We start from the raw sequence: 13,730 nt of genomic DNA on the forward strand, positions 1-13,730 counted from the left end.
GACTATTTAAGAAAATAAGAGAAAAATAACATTTGCATAATAATTTGATACGCGGTGGAGATATTTTAAAGTTGTATTGTGTGGACCTCTATAACAATCTATGAATATGAGTGCATGACACTCGAAAAGCATAAGAATGTATGGATATATTTTAATGCAGGATTTAATTAATAAAAAAAGAAAGTTTATGTCAAGATGTGCTGAACCTGGTGAATTATTTAACACCTTTGGATGCTGGACTAAGTTTGCAAGTAAAAGCTTGGACGTTGATTGGAAGTCATGAATAACGAGGAAACAATAAGGCACCATTCGGGAGCTAAGTGGAAGTTAAAGCAACTCCTGACAAGTCTATGGTTGCTGAGAGCAATACTACCACAGTACTCTGACATCATATCGCTGCCAGAGCCAACCTTAAAAGAGATTTGGGTGATGTCAGAGTTGGCATGGCTAGTACAAGGGAGCAAGCCTTGGGGGAGGGGGATAGTCTATCGAGTTTGAACAAATAAGTAACATATTTAATTGTTCTGACACGATAGTGATAAGCTTTATTTTTCTCTAGAAAATTATCTTTGCCCACTCTCCATTTAATAATTTCCCTGGATATCGTCTAGATGTATGCAATGTTCCACAGATATTCTGCTTCTGAATTCCCCTTTTTAAAAGTAGGACGTCTCTTGCTAGGACAGTGCTGGTCTCTGTTTTCCTGTACGCCGGGTATTTATTCTTCTTACAACATGCACTAACAGTGCGCTCTTAACAGCTCATCCCTTCTGATCTGAGCAGGTGAGGCAGTGCACTGTCACTTTGCATACTGCACATTGACAAGAATCTACTGAGCATACATTGGGATTGAGAACAGACGCATGCTCAGTAAAGCAGCAACTAGTCCAGCCCCTGAAATAAACATCAGATGACACTTCGCTCCAAGGTGGGGATACAGGCTTCATTTTACGTTGTAAGGCCAGGATCACACATGCGAGAAATACGGCCGAGTCTCACATGATAATACCCGGCATTGCCGCCGGCACCTGGATCGGAGTGTGCGGCCGCATAGCAATACATGGAGCCGAACAATTTTCTGCGCTAGAGGGGGGAAGCCGACGGCTGGGGGCCAATATTTGTAGCCTGGGAAGGGGGGGGGTAATACCCATGGCCCCTCCCCAGGCTATGAATATCAGCCCGCAGCTGTCTGCCTAGCCTTTACTGTCTATTAAAATAGGGGGACCCCAAAAAAAAAAAAAATTATGTGGGGTCCCCCTATATTTTATAGCCATAAAGGCTACGCAGACAGCTGCAGGCTGATATTCATAGCCTAGGAAGGGGCAATGGATATTGCCCCCCCCAGGCTACAAACACCAGCCCGCAGCCGCCCCAGAAAAGGCGCATCTATAAGATGCACGAATTCTGGCACTCAGCCCCACTCTTCCCAATCCCGTGTAGCGGTGGGATATAGGGTAATAAGGGGTTAATGTCACCTTGCTATTGTAAGGCGACATTAAGCCCGGTTAATAATGAAAAGGCGTCAATAAGACACCTATCCGTTATTAATCTTTTGAAAGAGTTAAAAAAAAAACACCTACACACATAAGCCTAAAGTCTTTTAATGAAATAAAACACGACACAGTTTTCATATTTTTATTGCTCGCCCAGATCCAAACGATGACCTCAATCTCCTAAAATAAAAAGTAAAAAAAATAAACCAACCGTATACTCCCTGTCTGACGCAGTCCAATTAATAACGAGCATCCCACGACAATTTCCCCTGTAGAAGAGTGACATCAGGTGATGTCACTGCTCTACAGGGCCTCCCAGTGATGAACTGACAGGAGATAATCCTCCTGCAGTGCATCATTGAAGAGGTCAAGTGGGTTCATTCTCTCACTTTACGACAATGCTGTGTGGGAATTTTCTCACTCAGCATTGCCAGTGAGAGAATGAACTGAAGTGACCTCTCTCCTGGCATTACCTCCGCCTGTCATTTCACCGCTGGAGCCCCTGTAGAGCAGTGACATCACCTGATGTCACTGTTCTATAGGGGAAATCGTCGTGGGACCCTCGCTATTAATTGAACTACGGCATAAAGGTAAATATAGGTTGGTTTATTATTTTATCTTTATTACAGGTGATTGAGGGCTTCGGGGAATTAGGTGATTGGTAAGTATGTACTCTATGTTATGTGTTGTATGTTATATGTATGGTTAGTATGTTGTATGTTCTGTATGTTTTTGTTTTGTTTTTTACATTCAACACATTAGCAGGATGATGAGACTACTACTGTCCCATCATTGGCTAATGTGTCACTCACTGTCAGGGTAGAAGGCATAGCCCGATGGGACACACACACACACAGGCCCATACACCATACACGCACACAGTCACCGCCCACACTCTTCCCCCCTACCGATCCGCAGCGTTTCATCCGCAGCAAAACCGCAGATCTTTTTTAGACCTGCGGTTTTGCTGCGGATCAATACAAGTCAATGGGTGCAGAACCGATGCAGATCTGCCCAAAGAATTGACATGCTGCGGAAATGAACCCGCAGCGTTTCTGCACGGATTTTTCCGCAGCATGTGCACAGCGGTTTTTAATTTCCATAGATTAACATTTTACTGTACATGACTTGCGGATCTGCAGCGGATCCGCAGAGGCAAATCTGCTGCGGATCCACAGGCAAATTCGCACTGTGTGCACATACCCTAAGTGTGTATCGTACATGTAAGGGTATGTGCACACGTTGAGGATTTGGCTGCGGATACGCAGCGGATTTGGCCCTGCAAATCCGCAGCAGTTTTCCATGCAGTGTACAGTACCATGTAAACCTATGGAAAGCCAAATCCACTGTGCACATGCTGCGGAAAATTCAGTGCAGAAACGCAGCGGTTTATGTTCCGCAGCATGTCAATTCTTTGTGCGGAATCTGCAGCGTTTTTACACCGATTCCATTATAGGAATCCACAGGTGTAAAAACACAGGTGAAATCCGCACAAAATCCACAGTAAACCCACAGGGAATCTGCAGGTAAAATGCAGGTCATTTTACCTGCGGATTCTGCAAAATCCGCAATGGAATCTGCAACGTGTGCACATACCCTTAGTATTATTGCGAAAAACTAAAATCTTTCAGATTGTTAAATAGAATCTGTCACCAGGTTTTTGACACCTGCATAATGTGGGAGCAGAGACCAGGAACCCTGTAATGTGTCACTTACTGGGCTGCTTACTGTAGTTTTGAAAACTTGGAGATTATCACTAGAGGATCAGGAAACATTGCTGCCAGAAATGAGCTCTGTATAATCCCGTCCCCACCACGGATTGGCAACTTTCTTCTCATGTACAGTGTACACAGAAAGCTGCCAATTAGTGATGTGGGCAGGGGTACACAGAGCTCAGCATCCAGAGAACTGCTAGATCTGCAGCAGATTTTAGCAAAATGACAGCAAGTAGCTCAGTAAGTGAGACACCGCTAGAATCAAGGTCTCTGCCCCTACTGGTGACAGATTCACTTTCAGAAGGCTAGTGTTTCACTGCAACATTTGTTCTTTATAAAAGAGTTCAATCATAAATGATTTCTCTATTGAATGCGGAAAAGGGAGAAATAAGGTTGCACCACTTGCACAGTGAGCTGACTGTATCAAGTGCTTGATAAATCACAACAAATATCCATATAGGACCTCATGTATACACTATATAACAAATACCACTAGCTAGAACGCAACTTAGAAATTATATAGAACTGTAAAACTTTTAAAGGGATGCTATCATCAGGAAATGACCTAGAATTTAAAATAAAGTTTTGCATTCAATCTATTTTTCTAAAACTTTTTACAATGTTTTTCCCCTCTTAACACAATCTGTTTTATAGATTACCGAAACATTTTGAAATTTTCACATTGGCCATTGGGGCTTCATTAGATTAGCTTCCAGTTTCAGGAAATTCACATGTAGATTACCCACAATGAACAGACAATAACCTTATTTTTTTGTAAGAAAACATCTAATGAGCATGTGCAAAGGTCATTGTAAAGAGAGTGGGAGCTGTGATATCGCCTGTTGTGATTGTGGATCCTGTGTTGTCAGCTGTGTTGTTACCCTTACCTGTCATCATAAACCTGCCCCTTATTGTAAGCCTATGTGCACACGTTGCGGATTCCGCTGTGGGTTTTTCCGCATGGAAACGCAGGTAAAACCGCAGGTAAAGTGACCTGCGGTTTTCCTGCAGTTTGGTCTGCGGTTTTGCCCTGCGGTTTCACACCTCTACTATGTTAAAGGTGTGAAACCGCTGCGGAAACCGCCCAAACAATTGACATGCTGCGGTTTGTAAACCGCAGCAAAACCGCGCGGAAAAAAAACGCACTGTGAGCACAGCGGATTTGAAACCCCATAGGGTTTCATTGTACTGTACCATGTCAGCGGAACTGCTGCGTTTCCGCAGGGCCAAAACCGCTGCGGAAACGCAGCAGAATCCGCAACGTGTGCACATAGCCTAAGGATTCTGTTGAAAACACTTCCTGAATGACTGGATGTAGGAGTCTAAAACAGCCACAGTGGCAACTGTGAAAATTACAAAATTTTAATACTTTTTTTTTTTCTTTAATAAAGACAGATATGAAGAAAAAAAAATGCCAATTTTTAACCTTTTTCATTGAGGATTTTTAAGCAAGTTCCAGGCAAATAATAAGAACAGGTTTTTGTCAACTTACAGACGAGTTCTTCATTCTTACAGTATACATCTTACAAGGACAGTCAGACCTGAAAGGAAGTGACAGGTATTAAGGTAGGTACACACAAGCATATTTAAAAACAAATATTCAGTCAGCTTTATCCAGAAAAAAAAAACAGTGGCATTTTTTCCTCACCTGTATGCAGTGTTTTTTTTTTTTTTTTTTTTTACGGCAGCAGCTATTAACGTTTTCCACTGCTTGGACAACCCCATCTCCAACCCCTCACTGTGCAATAGGCTTGTTAAAATTTACTGGGTATTCGAGGGGTACCATCTAATATGTTTTGGTACAAGACAGTTGTGGGGAAGCATTCATGAAGCCTTGCTTTAGTTGTCTAGGATAAAAGGTTGATAAATCGTCCCCAGGTGTTAAAGGGAAACTGTAACCAAAAATAACACTATTAACCTGCAGATATGGGGTTAATCTGCAGGTTAATAGAGTTATTAAACTGCCTGGCACCTGCCCGCAGCCAAATAAAGGGGAAAAAAATTCACTTTATTCTCCCAGCCAGCATTCTGTTTCAGTCACCTCTCTGAGTATACATACTCTGAATCACACTCCCTCTGTATTGAGACTCAGCTGTCAGTCAGGGCCGGGGCGCGGTTACAGTGGCTGCTCTGTAATGGTACTGTCACACTAAGGCCGGTTTCACATTAGCGCTTTTTAAGCGCACGCACGGCCGGGGGTAGCTCCGCCCCCGAGCCGGCTCTCTGCCCGGCGTGCCCGCCCCTTGCTTGTAGCGCCGCCTACTAGCGGACAGCGGCGCCTGCGATCGGCGCACCCTATCTTTAGCATAGGGTGCGCAGATCGTGCGCAGGCCGTGCGCTAGTTGCGCTTTGACCTGCGCTGCGCACTTTTGACGGTGCGCCGTGCGCGCCAAAATCCGAAAAGTTTGATTTTGTGATTTTGGCGCGCACGGCGCACCGTCAAAAGTGCGCAGCGCAGGTCAAAGCGCAACTAGCGCACGGCCTGCGCACCCTATGCTAAAGATAGGGTGCGCCGATCGCAGGCGCCGCTGTCCGCTAGTAGGCGGCGCTACAAGCAAGGGGCGGGCACGCCGGGCAGAGAGCCGGCTCGGGGACGGAGCTACCCCCGGCCGTGCGTGCGCTTAAAAAGCGCTAATGTGAAACCGGCCTAAGCGATATCGCTAGCAATATCGCTATAACTTGTGACTTTATAGCGATATTGCTAGCGACATCGCTGTGTCTGATACTTACCAACGACCCTCTCCCCCGCTGGTTATCGCTGATCGCGCGAGAACGTTCAGGACCGCTTCTCGTCGTCAGCTTCCTGTGGAGAGACGAGCGACGAGCGTGGAGCCGGGCGGGAGGACGCAGGATCGCCTAGTGTGACAGGTAAGTAGCGACCCCCGTCCCCAGCGATGTCGCTGGTGAGATCTGCCTGTGTGGCAGCTCACTAGCGACCACTTAGCGATGTACCAGCGATCCTGACCGCATCATATCGCTGGTCGGGATCGCTGGTACATCGCTAAGTGTGACAGTACCTTTACTGAGTCCCCGCCAGGGCTGCCACCAGGAATTTCAGGACCCCATAACTGCAAAATTTTCAGGCCCCCTTGAGACTCCACCCAGACTCCACCACCAGCTCTGCCTCCACCCTCGAACCTTTCACAGTCCCACCACCCAATCTTGGAAAAATTCCACATCTGCACCACATCCTCACCAATCACACATTATCAGTTTCCATCTAACACCAGATCACATATAAAGCCAGCAGCTTTTGTATTGGCTAAAAGATTTTGTTTTAAGCTACCACCACGACAAGGTAGACTCTTCTGGCCGGGACCTACTCTAACCTAACTCATTAAATTTTTATTAAAATATCCTGTACTCTTTTAAAGGTATACTTTTATTTATGTTTCTTTAAGGGAATGTTTCACATATATTTTTTTAAATGCATAATAATACCCATACAAGAGACAAATACGACCACACCATGACCAGACCACATATTACCACCATATAGTGACCGAATAATACCACATATAAAGGCACAAATATTGCCACACCATGGCCAGACCACATATTACCACTACATAGTTAACGAATAATACCACATACAAGGGACAAATACGACCACACCATGACCAGACCACATAGTGACCGAATAATACAATACTGATCATTAATTAAAAAAAAAAATCTACAATACTAATTTTACCATAAGCGCCATTATACACAGGAGCTTTGAATAAAGTATACTGTGTCAGTGTACACATAATATAGTGATTAACTGTGACATACACAGGAGCTCTGTATATAGTGTCAGTAAACAGGTAATACAGGGATCACCAGTGCCATTATACACAGGAGATCTGTATATAGTGTTCCTGGACAGATAATAGTGATCACTGGTGACATTATACACAGAAACTCTGTATATAGTATACAGTGCATAGTGTCAGTGTACAAATAACGCACTGACTCACCAGTGATGTCGCTAGTTGAAGTTCTTCATCTAGCGCACACTGCCATCACTTCTTGCAGCCAGGACTCGTCTCTGCAGGAAATAAAAGTAATCTACAACACATTCCCCAACCTCTACACTACGCCAGATGAAGAAAAAAAGCGATGGTGTTGCCCTGCATAGTAATAGGGCCTCTACTACCCTAGATAACTTATTTCCTGCGGAGACGAGCCCTGGTTGGAAGACGTGATGGCGACCTGTGTTGGATAAAAGATGAAAAGCAAGGATGAAGGACTTCACCTAGAGACGTCACTGGTGAGTTAGTGTGTTACCTATACACTGACGCTATATATTGTATACTATATACAGAGGTCCTGTGTATAATGTCATTGATCACTGTATTATCTGTACACAGACACTGCATACTAAGTACAAATCTCCTGTTTATAATGGCACTTATGGTGATAGTATTATGTTTTGGTTTTTCTTTATTACTGATCAGTATTGTAGTATTCAGTCACTATGTGGTGGTAATAAGTGTTCTGGACATGGTGTTGCGGCATTTCTTCCTTGTATGTGGTATTATAGGTCACTATGTGGTGGTAATATGTGGTGTAGTGGTATTTGTCCCTTGTATGTGATATTATTGTTCATTTTAAAAATTGAAGAATAAATAAAAATATACCTAAATTGTATTGCATATTTTAACAAATATTTAATAGGTTAAAGTAGAGTAGAGCTCAGACAAAAAAGTGTCTACAGTGTTGTGATGGCGGCTTTAAAAAATCTTTTGGCCAAAACAAAAGCTGCCGGCTATATGTGTGATCTGGTGACGGGAACTGTTAATGTGTGATTGGTGAGAAGTGGAGTTTTTCCAAGAGAGAGCGGTGGGACTGTGGACAGTTTGAGGGGTGGAGCCTAAGCGGAGTCTAAAGGGGGCCCCGAAAATTTTGCCAGTATGGGGCCCTGAAATTCCTAATGGCAGCCCTGGGTACAGATGTGGAGTTTTTCCAAAAGTGGACGGTGGGACAGTGGAAGGTTCGAGGGGTGAAGGCACAGCTGGGGTGGAGGCTGGCTGGAGTCTCAAGGGGACCTAAAAATGTTGCCGATATGGGGTCCCGAAATTCCTGATGCCAGCCATGTAACCCCATATCTGCAGGGTAATAGTTATTTCTGGTGACAGGTTCCCTTTAAAAAATAGCACACCATAAAAGAGCAAAAAGTGAAGATACCTAGATCCAATTCATCTCCATGGAGAGATTTTCTAGAAAAAAGTGCTTTTTTTTTTTTTTATAAGAGGGTAGAAGCACTTTCTTCCAAACTTGGTAAATGTCAGATTTAGAATTGGGTGAGTGTGTTTATCTACATAATTTAGAAGGGCCCATGTAAAATAGGTGGGACCAAGTGCTGGGTGACAGATCTATGTACCTATCACCAGAAGTACTGTATGTGTCTTTTTAAAAATAAAAAAAATTATATTATATAATATATACATTTTAAGCTGCATTTTAGGCTATGTGCACACGTATGCAGAAAATTTCTGCATGAAAACCGGACTCCTTCCCAGAAAATGCGCTTTTTTTCCGGAGCATCCCCAGACACATAGAAAATAGCTATAAATGCGGAATTTACCGCGAAATTAGTGAGCATGCTGCATTTTTTACCGCAAAGCGTTTTTTTCGTGGTAAAAAACATCAATATGCACAAAAAGTGCAAAATGCATTAAAATGAATGGGAAGCTTCTTTTAGGCGTTTTTTTGAGCGGATTTTTTGGTAAATCCCCGGGAAAAACGGAACGTGTGAACACAGCCTTACAGTAGCAACAAAGTCTCTGAGATTTCAGAAATCTTATAGACGCCTTGTTTTGTTCTGGTTACCAGTATTTTGTGCTTTGCATGTTTTTGTTTTTTTTCCACAATAGAGCATGTCACTTCTTCCAGCATTTTTTCTGCGCTTTTTCAGTGTATTTCACCCATTAAAAGTAATTTGAGGTGAAAAAACACTGAAAATCCACACCAAAAAAGCAGGTATAAGGTTTTGCAGCTTTTTTTTTGTGTCAAAATCTGATTAAGGCTATGTGCCCACGTTAGCGTTTAAAAACTGATACAAAACCGGACTTCTTCCCAGAAAATGCGCTTTTTTTCTGCGCATTTTTTTCCGTGCGTTTTTTGCACAAAAACCGCACGTTTTTTATGCGTTTTTTCCACGCGTCTTCTGGACTCATAGGAAACAGCTAAAAACGCGGACTGAAGCTGAAAATAATGAGCATGCTGCGTTTTTAGCCGCTAAGCGTTTCCTATGCGGAAAAAAAACGCATCAATTGGCACAAAAAGGCCAAAATGCATTAAAATTAATGGGATGCTTATTTTAAGCGTTTCTGAAACATCTGATCCGGCACAAGCGCTTCAAAAATGCTTAAAAAAACGCAACGTGGGCACACAGCCTTAGGCTAAGTTCACACTAGGCATTTTTGCTGTGTTCTTTTAATGCTTTTTATGCTAATTTTCCGCTGCATTTTACAGTACCAGCAAAGCCTATGATATTTCAGAAATCTCATGCACACTTTTTGGCATCCTTATTTTGTGCTTTGCATGGTTTTTTGGACATAGAGCATTTCACTTTCAGCGTTTTTTTCACCCATTGACTTAAACGCATGGTGAAAAACACTGAAAAAAAACCCCACACACAACAAAAACCCAGGTATTATGTGTTACTGTGGTTTTTGTGTCAATACCCGATTCTATGAAATATAACTTTTTTTGTTCAACACTAAACTTTATCAAGAGACAAATCTAGCATGCTAAAACCACAGCAAAAAACGTACTAAAAACGCATCAAAAACACAGCAAAAAACATGGGCAGCACGGTGGCTCAGTGGTTAGCGCTGGGTTCGAATCCCACCAAGGACAACATCTGCAAGCAGTTTGTATGTTCTCCCCGTGTTTGCGTGGGTTTCCTCCGGGTACTCCGGTTTCCTCCCACACTCCAAAGACATACTAATAGGGAATTTAGATTGTGAGCCCCATCGGGGACAGTGATGAAAATGTGTGCAAACTGTAAAGCGCTGCGGAATATGTTCGCGCTATATAAAAATAAAGATTATTATATTATGCTTTTTTCTACAGTTCTTTCCTGCCAAGAGATCAGGTTTTGCTGCAGGAAAAAAAAACCACCCAGTGTGAACACAGCTTAAGGCTATGTGCACACGTTACGGTATTGCCGCGGAAATTTCCGCGGGAATTCCCTTCCGCGGGAAATATGCGAGAAAATAGAATTAGACTTACCGGTAATTCGGTTTCTAGAAACCTTCCACGACAGCATAGGAGGTTGTCTCCACACCCTAATGGGGGACAGGAAGTACGAGAGGTTAAAAGGTCCCACCCACCTCCCTCTCACCAGTGACTTATAACTGATTACCATAGCATCGGTTACCTTAAGATTCTCAGAATTTTGTCCAAGAATGCAGGGAGGGAAATAGTGGTGTCGTGGAAGGTATCTAGAAACTGAATTACCGGTAAGTCTAATTCTATTTTCTCTAGCAACCTTCCACGACAGCATAGGAGGCATAACAACCTATACAGCACTAGGGGGGACAACGGCCTGAAGAACTTTTCGGCCAAAGACTAGATCATGGTTGGACACAAGGTCCAACCTGTAGTGTTTAGTGAAAGTATGTAAGGAGGACCAGGTTGCTGCTTTACAAATCTGCTCTGAAGATGCATCTGCCCTTTCAGCCCATGAAGTAGAGGTAGATCGTGTTGAATGCTTTGATCCCCGTAGGGGGAGTGATGTTCTGCGCCAGGTATGCTTCGGAGATGGCTTTCTTAATCCAATTGGCAATGGTGTTTTTTGCTACCTTCTTTCCCTTGTTTGGACCAGAAGTATGGATAAATAGGTTGTGGTCAATTCTTTAGGGTTTGGTACACTCTAAGTAGTAGAGAATTATGCGCCTCACGTCCAGCGTATGAATCACCTTTTCTTTAGGGTTTGCTGGGTTTTGACAAAATGAGGGAAGAATTATTTCCTGCGATCTATGGAAATCAGACACAACCTTTGGTAGGAACGATGGATCAAGGGAAAGAACTATGGAATGGTCCCTAACTGTTAGGAAGGGTTCCCTGATTGAGAGAGCTTGGAGCTCTCCTATTCGCCTTGCCGAGGTTATCGCTATAAGGAAGGCCACTTTACAGGAGAGCAGCTGAGAAGTACAGGATGGCAGGGGCTCAAAGGGTGATTGAGCGAGTCCCGTAAAGTACGACATTCAAGTCCCAAGGTGGAATGGCGACTAGCCTTTTTTGATGTAGCCTAGTGGCTGATGTGATGAATCTTTTTATCCACCTGTGGTTGGCCAAGTCACAGACGAACATGGAACCTAATGCTGATACCTGAACTTTAAGTGTGCTGGGTTTTAGACCTAGGTCAAGCCCCCTCTGTAGGAAATCCAGGATACAGGAAATGTTAGGGTTTTCTGGCTCAGGCAAATCTGGCAGACACCATGAGGAAAACTTTTTCAGATTTTGTTATAAATGGCAATGGTGACCGGTTTCCAAGATTTCTGGAGGGTTGTTATTACTGCTTCTGATAGTCCCCTGGCCCTCAGGATCTGGGTCTCAGTAACCAGGCCGCTAGCTTCATTCCCCGGAGGTTTGGGTGATGTAGAGGGCCCTGCAAGAGAAGGTCGTCTTCCAGGGGTAGATGGAATGGCCCATCTACCTGTAGCTCCATAATTAGAGAGTACCAGCTCCTCTTTGGCCATAGCGGGGCTACCAGAATGGTTTGGGTCCGATCCTCCCGGATTTTCCTCAGGGTTGCGGCATACGCCAGACGAAACCTCCACCTGTGGGCGAAGGCATCTACCCCCAGGGATCTGTCTCTGGGGTTCAGGGAGAAGTAGTTTCTCACTCGGGCATTTTCTCTTGAGGCCAGTAGATCCACCTCTGGAAGACCCCACCTGTTGACCAGCCTCTGAAAGATTCTTTGGTTTAGGCTCCACTCTCCAGGCTGGATGCATTTTCTGCTCAAGAAATCTGCTTGAAGATTGGAGGTACCCTTTAGGTGGACTGCCGTTAGAGAACGGAGGCGTCTTTCGGCCCTGCAAAAATATTCGACCTGAAAGGCCCTCTAGGCTGCTGGATCTCGTGCCGCCTTGGTGTCTGAGATGGGCCACTGTTGTTACGTTGTCCGAATAGACTCTGATATGATGGCCCTGGACTAGGTGTCTTGCTGCCAGAAGAGCTCCCTCCACGGCCTTCAGCTCCCTGAAGTTTGAGGATTTTGCACTCATTTTCTGGCTCCACAACCCCTGGAATGGTTGTCGGGACACCACAGCTCCCCAGCCTTTTTTGCTGGCATCTGATGTTACCGTGACCAGGGGAATCTGGGACCAGTTGATTCCCTTGCACAGATTCTTGCGGTCCGTCCACCATACTATTGAAACTTTCACCTTTCCTGGGGTCTGGACTCTTTTGTTCAGGCAGGTATGATCTCCGTTCCAGCTCCCCAAGATGTGGGACTGGAGTATTCTGGAGTGGGTCTGCACCCAAGGCACTGACTGGATGCAGGAGGTCATTGACCCTAGTATAGACATGGCTGACCTGAGGGTTGGGGACCTTTGTTCCCTGAAACTTGAGATCCTTGATATTATGGACCTCTGATGTTCTTCTGGGAGGAAGGTCATTTGTTTTCTTGAATCTAGAAGGATTCCTAAGAATTTTATCTCCTGGGAGGGTTGGATCTGTGACTTTTTTATATTCGGGATCCACCCCAATGATTGAAGAATACTCTGGGTTTGAGTCACCTGGCTTTCCAGGATCTGGTAGGAAGCTCCTATTATCAGCAGGTCGTCCAGGTAGGGCACAATGCATATGCCCTGCCCTCTGATGTGGGACACAGCTTCTGCCATAATCTTGGAAAATACTCGAGGGGCAGAGGATATCCCAAAGGGAAGCACGTTGTACTGATAGTGCCTGACTTCTGTACCCTAGCGGATCTCAAACCTTAGATACTTCCTGTGAGAAGGATGTATGGGGATGTGAAAATAGGCATCCTTTAAGTCTATGGTTGAGATGAAGTGAGACAGCCCTATCAGAGGAATGGCGGTCTTCACCGACTCCATCTTGAATCTGTGATATACGATGTGTCGTTGAGGCCCTTCAGATTTATTATTATTCTTGCCTCTCCTGTGGGTTTTCTCACTAGGAACAGTCTGGAATAATGCCCTCTTCCCCGTTCCTCCACAGGGACCGGAGATGGCGTTTGATTGTAGCAGGAGCTGGATGCCGGTTTTTAGTGCTGGAGTCTCCCGAGGTGGTAGGGAGGTAACTCTTATACCCCGCGGGGGGAAGGATTCGAGTTCCAGCAGCAGGCCCTCCCTGATCACGTTGAGGACCCAGGGGCTGGTGGAAATCATCTGTCAAGAGTGAATAAACCTGGAAAGCCTTCCCCCCTGACCGGGGTCGAGTCATTGTTTTTCTTGTGGCTGTTGCTGCTGCTGGGGGACCAGGATGTTCCTGCCTCTCCCCTTACATAACTCCATCTTCCCGTCTTTCCCTTGCATCTCGGCTGGGATGGCTGATTCTGGGG

General features: G+C 44.6%; 1 long non-coding RNA gene across 2 annotated transcripts in view; it reads right to left on the reverse strand.

Annotated features, from left to right (window-relative positions):
- Positions 1-13,730, reverse strand: part of LOC141058341 (uncharacterized) — a 119,591-nt gene that overhangs the window by 97,174 nt on the left and 8,687 nt on the right. For both annotated transcript variants that reach the window (XR_012222141.1, XR_012222142.1), the window contains exon 3: positions 4,701-4,749. This is a non-coding gene — a long non-coding RNA (uncharacterized lncRNA). The remainder of the gene's footprint in view (positions 1-4,700; positions 4,750-13,730) is intronic.

Source organism: Dendrobates tinctorius, unplaced genomic scaffold (assembly GCF_039654945.1).
Source record: "Dendrobates tinctorius isolate UK_male_01 unplaced genomic scaffold, ASM3965494v1 ptg000211l, whole genome shotgun sequence".
NCBI classification, from domain to species: Eukaryota; Metazoa; Chordata; class Amphibia; order Anura; family Dendrobatidae; genus Dendrobates; species Dendrobates tinctorius.